At 50.5% G+C, this 16,935-nt stretch overlaps 1 protein-coding gene and 1 long non-coding RNA gene across 2 annotated transcripts in view; one reads left to right on the top strand and one right to left on the bottom strand.

Annotated features, from left to right (window-relative positions):
• LOC115080922 overlaps nt 1-16,935 on the top strand; it is a 45,331-nt gene that overhangs the window by 24,379 nt on the left and 4,017 nt on the right. Inside the window, exons 3-4 of the long non-coding RNA XR_003853704.1 lie at nt 7,829-7,954; nt 10,092-10,231. This is a non-coding gene — a long non-coding RNA (uncharacterized LOC115080922). The remainder of the gene's footprint in view (nt 1-7,828; nt 7,955-10,091; nt 10,232-16,935) is intronic.
• LOC115080919 (nascent polypeptide-associated complex subunit alpha, muscle-specific form-like) overlaps nt 1-16,935 on the bottom strand; it is a 40,052-nt gene that overhangs the window by 22,902 nt on the left and 215 nt on the right. The gene's annotated exons all lie outside the window — the stretch shown is intronic.

Genomic DNA, 16,935 nt, shown 5'->3' with positions numbered 1-16,935 from the left:
ATACAATTCACATACCTGTAACAGCGTTACCCGGAGCGCGAGCGCCCTCACAGGCGACAGGCATTTACAGGGAGAAAAAGGCGCGAACGCGGGGAATCTCGCGAGAGCTGTCAAAAATCCAGTCAGCTGACAGTCGACAGATACATTCACTCAGTCAGACAAGAACCATTCAATGTCCTTATTCAGACCTTTAGGGGAAACAGTGTCCAAGGTAAAAATCCATCTCTGTTCCCTCCTACCGAGTATCTCGGGGAAATCACCGCCCCGAGATGGGCGATGGACCACCTCTATTACCGTGAAGGAGAGATCAGAGATGGCATGGCCGTGGTGGGACCAGTGAGTCAGCAGGGGCTCGTCCATCCTCGAGGAGCGAATATTAGAACAATGTTCTACTATTCTAGTTTTAAGCATCCTAGTGGTTTTGCCTACATACAATAACGGACAGGGACGCCTGACAACGTAAACTACTCCTTTTGTCATACAGTTGGAATCTGAGCGGAGTTTAGAGGCCCGGCCCGAAATGGGATGTGTAAACCCAGAGGAAACAGTAGTGTGGCTACACATAGTGCAGTGTCCACACGGTCGGTGAGTTGCACTCGTGCTAGAGGTACTGTCAGTGGTTGGCAATGCGGTGTGTACTAAACGGTCACGTAAGTTTTGACCGCGCCGAAAAGTGAAACGCAAGGGGCTGTGAAAAAGTTCTGTGAGTGCTAGTGCTGACCAATGACGCCGGATCATATTATCAATGGTTCTGCCCACAATCGAAAAGGGCAAGATGCAGTTATTAGCTCCATCATCTGAGTTAGTGGGTGGACAAAATAACCAGTCCCTATGGGTGTACAAAGCCCTCTTAAAAGCTTTTTTTTAACCACCCGGGGTGGGTAACCGCGTTGCAGGAACCGGGTCGTCGTATTCTGTGCTTGTGACAAAAATTCTATACGGGTAGAGCATAGGCGACGCAGCCTTAGAAATTGCCCCGTAGGTATATTATCCCGTAAGGCCCTGGGGATGACAACTCTGATACGCTAGTATGGTGTTACCATCAGTTTCTTTGTGAAACAACGTGGTCTCAAACTTGTCCCCCGAGACTGAGATCAAAATATCCAGAAATGAAATTTCATAGGGGTGACTACAGAAGTTAAACTGTATGTGGCTGTTCAACGAATTGACCCAATCAACGAACATATAAAATTGCATATCCGTCCCTAGCCAAATCATAAAAACATCATCGATGTATCGGCGCCACAAAAATATAAACCCAAACCAATCAGAGGGATAGATAAATTCTTTTTCAAATTGATCCATAAATAAACAGGCGAGGCTGGGAGCCATCGTTGCCCCCATAGCCGTGCCCTTTTATCTGTTGGTAGAAAGTGTCTTGAAATTGAAAGAAAATTTTGGTGAGGGCCAGTTCCGACAGGCGCAATAAAAAAAAGATGTGGACACCCGGTGCGGCAGGGGACGTGTGTCTAAGATATTAGCGATTACACGAAGGGCCTCAGTCTGAGGGACATTAGAATATAGCGAAACTACATCTAACGTCGCAAAAAAAGAAGTGATCACAAGGAGCAAGCAACTCAGATAAGATTGAAATTAAATGAGCGGAGTCCCGGACATGTGACCGAATCTTCGGGACAAATGGTTTTAAAGAAACATCTACAAATTGGGATAACGGTTCTAAAAGAGAACCTATCCCAGATACAATGGGACGGCCGGGGGGATGTATTAGAGTTTTATGTATCTTGGGTAAGGTATAGAATAACGGCATTATAGGATTGGGGGAAACCAGGAATTTAGCCTCTTTGTTAGTTATCATGTGTCGGTCTAATGCCTCGTGAGCTACGTCTTTAATTTCCGTCATCAAGGACGCCGTGGGATCAGTTACTAAAGGACTGTAGAAGGTGGAATCATGCAGCTGTCTTAGGGCCTCCTCCTCATAATCTGTCCGGTTCTGCACCACAATCCCTCCCCCCTTGTCCGCTGGTTTTATAATAATCGACCTGTCCTTTGCTAGAGCATCAATTCCACTGGTGCATGATTCCACCTTCTACAGTCCTTTAGTAACTGATCCCACGGCGTCCTTGATGACGGAAATTAAAGACGTAGCTCACGAGGCATTAGACCGACATATGATAACTAACAAAGAGGCTAAATTCCTGGTTTCCCCCAATCCTATAATGCCGTTATTCTATACCTTACCCAAGATACATAAAACTCTAATACATCCCCCCGGCCGTCCCATTGTATCTGGGATAGGTTCTCTTTTAGAACCGTTATCCCAATTTGTAGATGTTTCTTTAAAACCATTTGTCCCAAAGATTCGGTCATATGTCCGGGACTCCGCTCATTTAATTTTAATGCTTGCTCCTTGTGATCACTTCTTTTTTTTGCGACGTTAGATGTAGTTTCGCTATATTCTAACATCCCTCAGACTGAGGCCCTTCGTGTAATCGCTAATATCTTAGACACACGTCCCCTGCCGCACCGGGTGTCCACATCTTTTTTTTATTGCGCCTGTCGCAACTGGCCCTCACCAAAAATTTCTTTCAATTTCAAGACACTTTCTACCAACAGATAAAAGGCACGGCTATAGGGGCAACGATGGCTCCCAGCCTCGCCTGTTTATTTATGGATCAATTTGAAAAAGAATTTATCTATCCCTCTGATTGGTTTGGGTTTATATTTTTGTGGCGCCGATACATCGATGATGATTTTATGATTTGGCTAGGGACGGATATGCAATTTTATATGTTCGTTGATTGGGTCAATTCGTTGAACAGCCACATACAGTTTAACTTCTGTATTCACCCCTATGAAATTTCATTTCTGGATATTTTGATCTCAGTCTCGGGGGGACAAGTTTGAGACCACGTTGTTTCGCAAGGAAACTGATGGTAACACCATACTAGCGTATCAGAGTTGTCATCCCCAGGGCCTTACGGGATAATATACCTACGGGGCAATTTCTAAGGCTGCGTCGCCTATGCTCTACCCGTATAGAATTTTTGTCACAAGCACAGAATATGACGAGCCGGTTCCTGCAACGCGGTTACCCACCCCGGGTGGTTAAAAAAAGTACACCCATAGGGACTGGTTATTTTGTCCACCCACTAACTCAGATGATGGAGCTAATAACTGCATCTTACCCTTTTCGATTGTGGGCAGAACCATTGCCGATATGATCCGGCGCCATTGGTCAGCACTGGCACTCACAGAACCTTTTCACAGCCCCTTGCGTTTCACTTTTCGGCGCGGTCAAAACTTACGTGACCCGTTTAGTACGCACCGCATTGCCAACCACTGACAGTACCTCTAGCACGAGTGCAACTCACCGACCGTGTGGACACTGCAAGATGTGTAGCCACACTACTGTTTCCTCTGGGTTTACACATCCCATTTCGGGCCGGGCCTCTAAACTCCGCTCAGATTCCAACTGTATGACAAAAGGAGTAGTTTACGTTGTCAGGTGTCCCTGTCCGTTATTGTATGTAGGCAAAACCACTAGGATGCTTAGAACTAGAATAGTAGAACATTGTTCTAATATTCACTCCTCGAGGATGGACGAGCCCCTGCTGTCTCACTGGTCCCACCACGGCCATGCCATCTCTGATCTCTCCTTCACGGTAATAGAGGTGGTCCATCGCCCATCTCGGGGCAGTGATTTCCCCCGAGATACTCGGTAGGAGGGAACAGAGATGGATTTTTACCTTGGACACTGTTTCCCCTAAAGGTCTGAATAAGGACATTGAATGGTTCTTCTTTGACTGAGTGAATGTATCTGTCGACTGTCAGCTGACTGGATTTTTGACAGCTCTCGCGAGATTACCCGCGTTCGCGCCTTTTTCTCCCTGTAAATGCCTGTCACCTGTGAGGGTGCTCGCGCTCCGGGTAACGCTGTTACAGGTATGTGAATTGTATGCCAAAGTCTGCTTAGAATGTATGTAGCCTTTTTTTCTCCATCTATCCATTCACTTATGTATATATGCCTTGTATTTCCAGATAAAACCATATCTTTGGGTCCCTCCCGATGCAGCCTAGCGAAACACGGGACCGTGTCGGGGGACTATTGAAAACTGTTGTTATGACACACGGAGTTGCCACTTTAAGTTTTCTGTCACATCTTATGCGTTTGGAATAATAAAAAAGTCATCATTTGAAACTCTTGGTGGTGATAAGTTTCAGCTTGCACCAGTGTTCACTGTTACTTGCGGATGTGCAAGGGTTTGCTTCTTCTCTCTTTAGATTTCAATTACCCCAATATTGACTGGGTAATTGCCAGGTTCTTATGGCCTGGATTGGCCACTGTTGGAAACAGGATGCTGGGCTTGATGGACCCTTGGTCTGACCCAGTGTGGCAATTTCTTATGTTGTGTAATAATACAAAACCATGCAAAATATGTACTAGCAAACCTCCCACACCATAGCACACTAACAGCCAGACTCCAACATTAATAACCCTACCCATGAAAAGGCAACACTGCAAATATTAGATCAGGCCCTAAAACACCAATACACCTCCTATTAGGAAAACAGAACACATCCCTACACACAAACTACTTGCTAGCAAAATACCTCACCAAATACAGAATAAAGAGACCATAAAGTATAAATAAAAACAAGCAGATAAAAACTGAACTGGAAATCACAGCAAGCCAGACTCTGTTTGCAGTGTGACAATGGAAAGAAACAAAATCACCGTCCTTCGTTGAACATCAGACACAATCAACAAATATCAAAGATCAATCATACCAATAAAAAAAAAAAGTAAAATAAAAAATATTAAAAAAAACCAAAAACTACCAAACACCAATAAAATAGTTCAAAACAGCAGAAACATCACACCCAAGAATTAAAACTAACAAGGACAAAAAATCCCCTCCTGGAAATTTACCTGGGAACTTTAGATATGCGGGTCACCCTGGAGGAGAGGGGAGATAGGGGAGATAGGATAGAGACATTCAGATATCTCAGAGGTTTCCATGCACAGGAGCTGAGCCTCTATCAATGGAAAGGAGGCTGCTAACATGGTCAGTGGTCTTCATCCTAAAGCACATGGGGAGAGAGTTAAAGATCTAAACATGATGCACCCTGGAGGAGAGGGGAGATAGGATAGAGACATTCAGATATCTCAGAGGTTTCCATGCACAGGAGCTGAGCCTCTATCAATGGAAAGGAGGCTGCTAACATGGTCAGTGGTCTTCATCCTAAAGCACATGGGGAGAGAGTTAAAGATCTAAACGTGATGCACCCTGGAGGAGAGGGGAGATAGGATAGAGACATTCAGATATCTCACAGGTTTCCATGCACAGGAGCTGAGCCTCTATCAATGGAAAGGAGGCTGCTAACATGGTCAGTGGTCTTCATCCTAAAGCAAATGGGGATAGAGTTAGAGATCTAAACATGATGCACCCTGGAGGAGAGGGGAGATAGGATAGAGACATTCAGATATCTCAGAGGTTTCCATGCACAGGAGCTGAGCCTCTATCAATGGAAAGGAGGCTGCTAACATGGTCAGTGGTCTTCATCCTAAAGCACATGGGGAGAGAGTTAAAGATCTAAACATGATGCACCCTGGAGGAGAGGGGAGATAGGATAGAGACATTCAGATATCTCAGAGGTTTCCATGCACAGGAGCTGAGCCTCTATCAATGGAAAGGAGGCTGCTAACATGGTCAGTGGTCTTCATTATAAAGCACATGGGGAGAGAGTTAAAGATCTAAACATGATGCACCCTGGAGGAGAGGGGAGATAGGATAGAGACATTCAGATATCTCAGAGGTTTCCATGCACAGGAGCTGAGCCTCTATCAATGGAAAGGAGGCTGCTAACATGGTCAGTGGTCTTCATCCTAAAGCACATGGGGAGAGAGTTAAAGATCTAAACATGATGCACCCTGGAGGAGAGGGGAGATAGGATAGAGACGTTCAGATATCTCAGAGGTTTCCATGCACAGGAGCTGAGCCTCCATCAATGGAAAGGAGGCTCTAGAACGAGGAGGGGTCATGGGATGAGGGTGACAGGGGGTAGACTCAGTAAATATTTCTTTACAGAGAGGGAGGTGGATGCAGGGAACGGCCTCCCAGTGGAGGTGATGGAGACGAGGACAGGATCTGAATTCCAGAAGGCAGGGGATAGATACAGGGGGGGACGATCTGTGAGGGAGAGGAAGCTTAGCTTTATCTGCCGTCATGTTCTGTGTTTCCGTGTAATATACCAGCCGGCGCCTCGACTGTCCCGATCACGTGGGCAAGGGGTGGGGGAGGGTGGATTTCGTTTTTCTAAATAATAAGGTGGGCTCTCAGGCTTTTTAGGATAAGGCGGAGGGGGGGGGGGGGTGTGTGTGGCCACGGTCGGTCTCCGAGAGCCGCGGACGAGGCCTGGTTTTTCCGTACGCGTTGCAAAGAAGAATGTGCGTGAGAGGGATTTGCCCGCCGCCGGGAGGCGTTGCACACAGATCTATCCCCAGGCGTGCGTACTTCCTTGCGGCACCGCGTCCTGAAAAGCTGTGGCCGGAGCCGCAGCTGGCCACCCCTGGGGGGGGGGGGGGTGCAGAGGGGTCTGCCTGTTACCCGAACCGGGCATTTGCTTCTGACCATGGGAGAGGTGGCTTAGGGTTAGAGGCCCGGTCCCGTTGGGAGGCAGCAGGCTGCGTGATAAGGTGATGGTGCCTGTGACTTTTTTTTTTGTTCACGTAAGCTGCTGGCCATGGTTTACTGCACGTGCCGTTATGTAACGTCTGTTCTATTTTAATGGACTTCTCTTGTTTTGTTTCGCCGCTCTGGGCGGGCTGAATTCAACCCCTCCCCGCCCGAAAAGGCGATGTTAAAAAAAATAATAATTGAATTAAGTTACGCAAATCCCAGCAGCTGTTTCCGCCCCAAAAAAAAAATAAAAAAATGCAGCGGGGAGGCAGTTCCTAGCTGCTTTCTCTCAGCTCCTCCCCGTTTTCCCACAGCTGGACGTGGGAGGACGTGTGCAACATCTGGCTGGGCGCAGAGGCCAGGCCTGAGATCTCGGAAGCGAAAAACCCCGCTCCGCGCATAAAAGTTTTACATGGCAGGCAGGTTCATTACGTCAGGCAGCGTGGGAGACTCTCGGGTCCTCAGGCAGAGCAGCCCGGGACCCCCCCCCCCCCCCCCCCCCCCCCCCCCCCCCAGCGCAGGCTCAGCTCTCCCAGCTTCCAAATTAGGAGGCAGATCCTTTATGTAACCAGAAATATTCCTGGGTTTTTTTCCCCCCTGCTTCCTTCCCCCAAGCATTACAGCGCGCGAGATTCAAGAATGGCCCGTCTTCTGGTTCTGAGTCCAACCCCCCCCTCCCCGAGAAACTCTGAGCTGCTGGTACGCCGGCAGAGATCCGCAGGATTAACGTAACTGGACGCGGCCCTCGGGGGAGGGCCCCGGTCCTGCTGGGAAAGCACCAGCTGCGGGGGCCCATCTGACCCGGGCAGATGATCTGGCCCCCTTATATCCCACCCTCCCAGATGCATGGATCGCAGGCACTGGTGGGGGGGGGGGGGGTGGGAGGGGGCCGCAAGGCAAGCGCGGCAGCCGGGGCGAGGAGAAAGCGGCGTTGCAGAGAGGAGAGGGAGGATCCGGGGCATCCGAAAGCCACTTCTGGCTCCCGTTTCTAAATTGAAACCGCGGGGAATGTGTCTGGTTAAGCGCCCTCTCTCTGCAACGCCGCGATACGCGACAAGGGAAAAAAAAAAAGCAAGAAGCCAGGCGTGCGTGGGGGCAAACAGGTCCTTATCCGCTGCGTGGTCTGTCTTTTCCTCCTTAAGAAGTAAGAGATCACAGGAGACCCCTGGTCCCTCTTTTTTTTCCAGCTGTGCTGCTGTATATATAGCGTGCACCGGTCGCTTTTGGGACCAGCGTGGGACGGCCCGGCTGCACTGGTTCACCTTGCGAAACACTAGAGGCGAGGACGCCCTGTGAAGAGGGAGAGGCGAGCGGTAAAGAAGCATCCGTCTTGCTCCATTGCTGGCGAAAGCGGAGACTTGCAGTGAGGGGAGGGACACCCACGGTGATGCCTGGTTAAGGATAAATAGAGATGTCCTGCTGGGGGTGGGGGATATGATAGAGCTTTATAAAATCATGAGAGGTCTAGAACGGGTAGATGTGAATCGGTTATTTACAGTTTCGGATAATAGAAGGACTAGGGGGCACTCCATGAAGTTAGCAAGTAGCACATTTAAAACAAATCTGAGAAAATTATTTTTCACTCAACGCACAATAAAGCTCTGGAATTTGTTGCCAGAGGATGTGGTTAGAGCAGTTAGTGTAGCTGGGTTTAAAAAATATTTGGATAAGGTTTGGATTAACGGCTATTAATCAAGTTTACTTAGGGAATAGCCACTGCTATTAATTGCATCAGTAGCATGGGATCTTCTTAGTGTTTGGGTACTTGCCAGGTTCTTATGGCCTGGATTGGCCACTGTTGGAAACAGGATGCTGGGCTTGATGGACCCTTGGCCTGACCCAGCATGGCAATGTCTTATGTTCTTATGAGCCTTCCGGTCCCCCACTCCTCCCCTTTCAGGGGTGACCTCTCTCTCTCTCTCTCTCCCAGGAGACGACTCCTGCAGAGCATGAAAATAAAACCTGGAGTATCCCAGCGCAGGGCGGAGGAGGAGGAGGACACGTGGGAGGGAAAGGAATGGGGGGGGGGAGGGGCGGGGAGCAGGGCTGGGCTGGGAGAATCCGTGCTCCGCCAGCCGCCTCACAGAGAAGCACGTGTCCTCGCCGCACCACGGCCGACCTGCCACGCTCGCAGGCCCGGGGAGCGAGGGAGGGGGGGGGAGGAAAAGGGAGCTTGGCCTGAGCAGAAGGATCGCAGCTTCTATTCTAAGGGGGGGGGGGGAACCCCAAACCTTACGGGGATACTTAAACTAGATTGAGAGGAAGAGAAAGGGGGAGGGGTGGGGAGGTGGTGCCAGCTCCTAGTCTCACTCTCACCCCCCCCCCCCCCCCCAGCTCCATGGGTTCAGGATGGGTTGATACCACCCCCCCCTCAGCCCTGGTTTTACTCCCAGTGCATGCTGGGACATGTAGGCTCTGATTCTCCTGTTGAATTCTTAAGAAAAAGCGGGAAGTGCACTTGCAATAAGTTATAATAACCCCCATCCCGCCCCCCCCCCCCAAGAACCCTGGTGCTGGATGAGCTGCGTCACCGCAGACCCCCCCCCCCCTCCATCCTGCCCAGTGCTGCCTCCCACCTCCATCTCCGGGAGCCTGGGGGGGGGGGCCGCATCTGAGCCTTTGATTTATTTTATTTATTTTTTTACATTCCCCTCGCTCCCAACGCCCCACGACCAGTCCTGAGCACCACCAAAACCCCTTAAAGGCTCTGCTAAGGAACTGGGAACTACAAATCCCAGCATGCACTGGGAGGGGGCGGGGTGAAAGCAGGGCGCTGCCTGGCAACACTGATTCTAGCACCCTGAGTCCCAAGGGTAGCTCAGATCCCGCCAGATGTTTTTCTGGGAATATTTTGCCCTCTACTTATTTATTTATTTATTTTTTGCTAAGATGCAAAAGTGCGAAGCCCAGGCTCTGAGCAGAGCCTGCTGTCTTCTTAAAATAAAATAAAATAAAACATGAAAATACTTCCTGGGAATGCTGTCTGCCAGCACGGTGTGAACCTAGAGAGAGAGAGCGTCCCTGCCTGGCTGAGTCACCCTGGCACGTGATCCCCCCTGGGATTGACGGGGATGGATGCTGCACTGGGAAAATGCACTTCAAAGCTCGGGCTGCCTCTTTCACAAGCTTGCATCATCCCACCGGTTCAGCTGAGGAGATTGGGGGGGGGGGGGGGGTGGACGATGTTAAAACCGCGCGCCGAAGTTTCTCAGCGCGCGCACTGAAACGTTTTTTGTTTTTAACTCCCGAGGCATTGGCTTTTACTGCCTGGGGGAGTTAAAATCGGCACAAAGAGAGCGAAATAAACCTGGTGCGCTGGGGCGGCGATAGCGAATACCTTCATTAATGTTCAGTCTCACCGTGCAGTGCCTGGGGGGGGAGGGGGAGCGTGGAACGGCTGCGCACACACACACGAGGTACAGATGATGATTTTTTATTTTTTTTTTTCAGCGCCCGAGGGGGGACTCGCGTTAACAGCTGGGAAAGCCAAGGCCAGACCAAGCACGTATACAGGGACGCCGACTCGCAAAACAGCTGGAAAGGTCCACCTGCCCGCAAACCCTGGGGCCAACGCTTGGGATGTGGCGCAGGTACTGCATGCTGTCCCCATCCCTCTCTCTCTCTCCCTCTCTCTCTGACAGCTGAAGAGTGGATTTATATCTGACTCCTACACAGGCACCACACCGATACACATAAAGCATGAATACAGCACAGACAGCTGAAGAGCAGATCTTCATCAGAGCCCCATGCAGGGGGTCACACCGATACACATAAAGCATGAATACAGCACAGACAGCTGAAGAGCAGATCTTCATCAGAGCCCCATGCAGGCATTACCCTGATACACGTAAAGCATGAATACAGCACAGACAGCTGAAGAGCGGATCTTCATCAGAGCCCCGTGCAGGCGTCACACTGATACACGTAAAGCATGAATACACCACAGACAGGTGAAGAGCAGATCTTCATCAGAGCCCCATGCAGGCGTCACACTGATGCACATAAAGCGTGAATACAGCACAGACAGCTGAAGAGCGGATCTTCATCAGAGCCCCATGCAAGTGTCACACTGATACACATAAAGCATGAATACAGCACAGACAGCTGAAGAGCGGATCTTCATCAGAGCCCCATGCAGGCGTCGCGCCGATACACGTAAAGCATGAATACAGCACAGACAGCTGAAGAGCGGATCTTCATCAGAGCCCCATGCAGGCGTAGTACTGACTCACATAAAGCATGAATACAGCACAGACAGCTGAAGAGCGGATCTTCATCAGAGCCCCATGCAGGCGTAGCACTGACTCACATAAAGCATGAATACAGCACAGACAGCTGAAGAGCGGATCTTCATCAGAGCCCCATGCAGGCGTAGCACTGACTCACATAAAGCATGAATACAGCACAGACGGCTGAAGAGTGGATCTTTATTCAAGTTCCGAGCTGACCTGCTGGCACTCTGCTTCCTTCCCCATGCCAGGGATTTCCTCCATTTTGAACAGTTTGGACTTAAAGGAAAGGTTAAGAGACGTCCCCCTGTGCCTGGGGATGGTATGAATTATTTGCACAGGGAGCACCCTAGAGTTGAAATCACTTGGTTGGAAAAGTTCCTTCCTGGAAGAGCTTACATTCTAAATAAACATGGGCACAAAGAGATAAACTGGAGACAGATTGGTGGCAGAGGTGGGATCAGTGCCCAAGTCAGTAGGTTTTGTCACTCATGTCAGCCTGTAAGTCCCCATACACCCCCACCCCCATTCAAAGCTTCACTCCTCTGACATAAGGTAATGGTCAGAGTGTGGCGTGTGGTGGGAGCAGGGAGGGTAACGACAAGGCACAAAATCAGGGGCAGCGGTGGGATCGTATTAACGCTAGGGGAATGCCCAAGCCCCACACCATGTATGGGGACAATACGGTAGCCGCAAAGCCCAGCCTGGAAGCACACAGGCCTTGTACATCCCGGAGCCATAGTTTGGTCAATGCCTGCAGGGGCCTTTCCTACTTTCTAGAAAAGGGGTACGGACGAAGGCAGGGCGTCATCCAACAGGGGGGGTACATGCTGAGGACGAAGGCCATGCACGCGGGCTCCCTGACGGGAGCCGGACGGAAAGAGGTGGAGGGGGACGTTCTCGCTCAGGATTTAGAAGAGACCAGAGAAAAGAGAGAGAGAAAAAAAAAAAAGGCTCAGGAGAGAATCAGAGGCCAAGCTTCCTGGCAAGGTTGGAAGAGGTGGGGGGGGGGGGGGGAGAGAGAGGGATGGAGGTGGGAGGGGGGTGGAATCTCGCTGAAGGGAGAGAGAGCCTGGGCAGAGCCAGCAGCAGCAGCAGCAGGTTCAGGGGCACACCCAGCCCCTGCTGGCACCCTCCTTTCCAAGCTAGGAGATCCAGTTCCAGACCCAGCGGGGAGGGAGGGAGTGACACACATTAAATGCATGCAAAGGGGGGGTGGGAGGGAGGAGGAAGGGCCAGGCTTACACACAGACAGGGAGGGAAAGACTGGAACACAATACACAAAGCGGGAGAGAAGGAAACCCTATACAGTACCTGCGTGCACCCATCAGCCTGTCCGTGCTGTATTCACGCTTTATATCTATCAGTGTGACACCTGCATGGGGCTATGATGAGGATCTGCTCTTCAGCTGTCCGTGCTGTATTCATGCTTTACGTGTATCAGTGTGACGCCTGCATGGGGCTCTGATGAAGATCTGCCCTTCAGCTGTCTGTGCTGTATTCATGCTTTACCTGTATCAGTGTGATGCCTGCATGGGGCTCTGATGAAGATCTGCTCTTCAGCTGTCTGTGCTGTATTCATGTTTTACGTGTATCAGTGTGACGCCTGCATGGGGCTCTGATGAAGATCTGCTCTTCAGCTGTCTGTGCTGTAATGCTTTACGTGTATCAGTGTGACGCCTGCACGGGGCTCTGATGAAGATCTGCTCTTCAGCTGTCTGTGCTGTATTCATGCTTTGTGTGTATCAGTGTGACGCCTACATGGGGCTCTGATGAAGATTTGCTCTTCAGCTGTCTGTGCTGTATTCATGCTTTACGTGTATCGGTGTGACGCCTGCATGGGGCTCTGATGAAGATCTGCTCTTCAGCTGTCTGTGCTGTATTCATGCTTTACGTGTATCAGTGTGACGCCTGCACGGGGCTCTGATGAAGATATGCTCTTCAGCTGTCTGTGCTGTATTCATGCTTTACGTGTATCAGTGTGATACCTGCATGGGGCTCTGATGAAGATCTGCTCTTCAGCTGTCTGTGCTGTATTCATGCATTACGTGTATCAGTGTGACGCCTGCACGGGGCTCTGATGAAGATCTGTCTTCAGCTGTCTGTGCTGTATTCATGCTTTACGTGTATCAGTGTGACACCTGCATGGGGCTCTGATGAAGATCTGCTCTTCAGCTGTCTGTGCTGTATTCATGCTTTACGTGTATCAGTGTGACGCCTGCATGGGGCTCTGATGAAGATCTGCCCTTCAGCTGTCCGTGCTGTATTCATGCTTTGTAATTGTATAGGGGGCTATGATGGCAATTAGCATAACAGCATCCCTGCCCCCCCCCCCCCACACATCATTTACACCTCTTCATAACAGTGGGAGGGGAAGAGCTGAGTAAGAGAGGCCCTTCTTAAATCCCCCTCCTCTCCAAAACCAAATTGAAAAAAAGGAGAGATACAGAAATGCAGGTGGGGGCCGGAGGGTGGGCGCTGGTCTAGTTAAAGGTTTGTGGCCTCTTTTTTTTTTTTTTTTTTTGTTTCACCTGGCAGGGGCTGCTGCATGCTGAGAGCCCCCCCCCCCCCAGAGATTCTGCTCCTGGGGATCAGCCCTCGCCCCAGGAATGACAGGAGACTGCCCTGCTCCCCTCCTCCCCCTCCACCTGCGGGCACCGTTCACCGGCGCAGGCAGCAGGTGAGGCTTAGCTGGGAAGGCCCCCCCCCCAGGAAGGGAGCGAGTCAGGGCCGCCAGGGGGGCTCCCGCAGGTGGAACGAGCGCCTCTCACTGGGGGGGGGGGTTTTCCTCGATTCCCCCTCCCTTCCCCTCCCCCCTGCGGGATGGATTCTGCAATCTTTCATCAGCCCGGCCACAGCTGGAGCTGGCAGCAGCTGGAAGAAAACCCAGGGATGGGAGGCTGGATCGGGCCTCCCCCCCCCCCCGCCCCTGGAGAGGCTGATCCAGCCCTGCTTTTTCCTTTCCTTCTCTTCCCCCCACCCTTGCAGTGCATGCATGGACCTGTAGTTCCGATTTCCCCTTTTAAAAAAAAAAAATATATCTATATATATATTATAGGGACTACGTCTCCCAGAATGCAATGGGGTGCAGAGGCCCAGGCCCTGGATGAGCCTCTCCAGGTCCATCTGGGCCAAGTGCTGAGCCTGCTTGGGAGCTGTAGTTCCAGGCAGATTTGAAATGATAACCAAAGGGTTAAGGCCCGTCCCCTTCTGCTCTCCCCATCTTCCCTCTCTTCCCCTCCGCCAAGCCCCTGAAAAACAACAAAGCTGATGTAAGGAGAGGGAGAGACTTCTCCAAGGCCCTCTTTCTTTCAGGGGCAGGCAGAATGGACCCCCGATGGTAGCCATAGAAACCCGGGAGCTGCCCAGGGAACTGCTCGCCTCGGCTCCTGGCCAGGATAGGAACTTGGAAAACAGCCCAGCGAAGGGGGGGGGGGGGGGGGAGCGGCGGCAAAGCCTAGGAGGGGGAACCCATGCCGGCGGAGCCCCCCCCAGGGGGTGCTGAGCGGGACACCTGTCCTCACACTATGTGTGTGTGTGAGTGTGTGTGTGTGTGTGTGTGGGCGAGAGAGTGCTGCTCTCTCTGGGGCTTTATCAATCTGTGTGTATCTCTTTGGATCTGTCTGTCTGTGTGTGTGTGTGTGGGCGCGAGAGTGTCGCTCTCTCTCCGGGGCTGTGCCTGGGGCTTTATCAGTCTGTGTGCATCTTTTTGGATCTGTCTGTCTGTGTGTGTGTGTGTGTGGGCGCGAGAGTGTCGCTCTCTCTCCGGGGCTGTGCCTGGGGCTTTATCAGTCTGTGTGCATCTCTTTGGATCTGTGTATGTGTGTGTTTGTGTTTATCTGGGAGTTTCTCTGCACTTCTCTTTCTGTGTGTGTGTGTGTGTGTGCGCGCACGTGAGAGTGTCGCTCTCTCCGGGGCTTTATCAATCTGTCTCTCTGTGTGTGTGTGTGTGTGTATCTCTTGCAATCTGTCTGTGCTTCTCTCCTTGCATCTCTGTGTGTCTCTCTCTCCCCCTTACCCTATATGTGTATCTGTGTGTATTGCTTTTTATATGTGTGTCTGTCTCTCTCCCCCTGTATGTGTGTATCTGTATTTTTCACTCGTATTTGTGTGTGTATCACTTTCTGTATGTGTGTGTGTGTGTGTCTCTATGTGTATCTGTTTGTGTGTGTCTCCCTCTCCTTGTGTGTGTATCACTCTCTGTATGTGTGTGTGTGTCTCCCTGTATATGTGATTGTGTTTCTCAATCACTATATATGCACATCTGTCTGTCTGACTTCCTCATCTCATGGGTATATCACTTTCTGTATGTCTGTGTGTGTCTCTCTCCCTGTATATGTGCATGTGTGTGCATCTGTCTGTGTGACTCCCTCACCTCATATGTGTGTGTATCACTCTCTGTATGTGTGTGTGTGTCTCTCTCTCTCCCTGTATATGTGCATGTGTTTCTCAATCACTGTATATGTGCATCTGTCTGTGTGACTCCCTCGCCTCGTGTGTGTGTATAATCACTTTTTGTATGTGTATCTGTTTGTCTGTCTCTCCCTCTCCTTGTGTGTGTATCACTCTCTGTATGTGATTGTGTCTCTCCCTCTCCTTGTGTGTGTCTGTCTCTCTCTCTCTCTGTATATGTGATTGTGTCTCTCACTCTCCTTGTGTGTGTCTGTCTCTCTCTCTCTCTGTATATGTGATTGTGTCTCTCCCTCTTCTTGTGTGTGTATCACTCTCTGTATGTGATTGTGTCTCTCCCTCTCCTTGTGTGTGTCTGTCTCTCTCCCTCCCTGTATATGTGATTGTGTCTCTCCCTCTCCTTGTGTGTGTCTGTCTCTCTCTCTCTCTGTATATGTGATTGTGTCTCTCCCTCTCCTTGTGTGTGTCTGTCTCTCTCTCTCTCTCTGTATATGTGATTGTGTCTCTCACTCTCCTTGTGTGTGTCTGTCTCTCTCTCTCTCTCTCTCTGTATATGTGATTGTGTCTCTCCCTCTTCTTGTGTGTGTATCACTCTCTGTATGTGATTGTGTCTCTCCCTCTCCTTGTGTGTGTCTCTCTCTCCCTCCCTGTATATGTGATTGTGTCTCTCCCTCTCCTTGTGTGTCTGTCTCTCTCCCTCCCTGTATATGTGATTGTGTCTCTCCCTCTCCTTGTGTGTGTCTCTCTCTCCCTCCCTGTATATGTGATTGTGTCTCTCCCTCTCCTTGTGTGTGTCTGTCTCTCTCTCTCTCTGTATATGTGATTGTGTCTCTCACTCTCCTTGTGTGTGTCTGTCTCTCTCTCTCTGTATATGTGATTGTGTCTCTCCCTCTTCTTGTGTGTGTATCACTCTCTGTATGTGATTGTGTCTCTCCCTCTCCTTGTGTGTGTCTCTCTCTCCCTCCCTGTATATGTGATTGTGTCTCTCCCTCTCCTTGTGTGTCTGTCTCTCTCCCTCCCTGTATATGTGATTGTGTCTCTCCCTCTCCTTGTGTGTGTCTCTCTCTCTCTCTCTCTGTATATGTGATTGTGTCTCTCACTCTCCTTGTGTGTGTCTGTCTCTCTCTCTCTGTATATGTGATTGTGTCTCTCCCTCTTCTTGTGTGTGTATCACTCTCTGTATGTGATTGTGTCTCTCCCTCTCCTTGTGTGTGTGTGTCTCTCTCTCCCTCCCTGTATATGTGATTGTGTCTCTCCCTCTCCTTGTGTGTCTGTCTCTCTCCCTCCCTGTATATGTGATTGTGTCTCTCCCTCTCCTTGTGTGTGTCTGTCTCTCTCTCCCTCCCGGTATATGTGATTGTGTCTCTCCCTCTCCTTGTGTGTGTCTGTCTCTCTCTCCCTCCCTGTATATGTGATTGTGTCTCTCCCTCCCTCCCTGTATGTGTGTATCTGTGTCCCTGTCACATAATGTGATCAGTGCACGGTGCTCGGCTGCTGCACCTGCCAGGAACCCATCACCCACCCAAAAAAAGGCTGTGGTCAGCCAGCGGCAGGGCAGAAAGCCAGCTTCCACCCCCAGGCAGCGGAGGAGCGAGGGGGGGGGGGGGTATAAAAGATCCATCACCTCTCGAAATCCTCTTCAGCCTTTTTCCCCC

The sequence above is a fragment of the Rhinatrema bivittatum genome, chromosome 19 (assembly GCF_901001135.1).
Source record: "Rhinatrema bivittatum chromosome 19, aRhiBiv1.1, whole genome shotgun sequence".
Lineage (NCBI taxonomy): Eukaryota > Metazoa > Chordata > Amphibia > Gymnophiona > Rhinatrematidae > Rhinatrema > Rhinatrema bivittatum.
The sequence above is the reverse complement of the archived record's forward strand: the minus strand, read 5'-3'. Positions and strand labels throughout refer to the sequence as shown.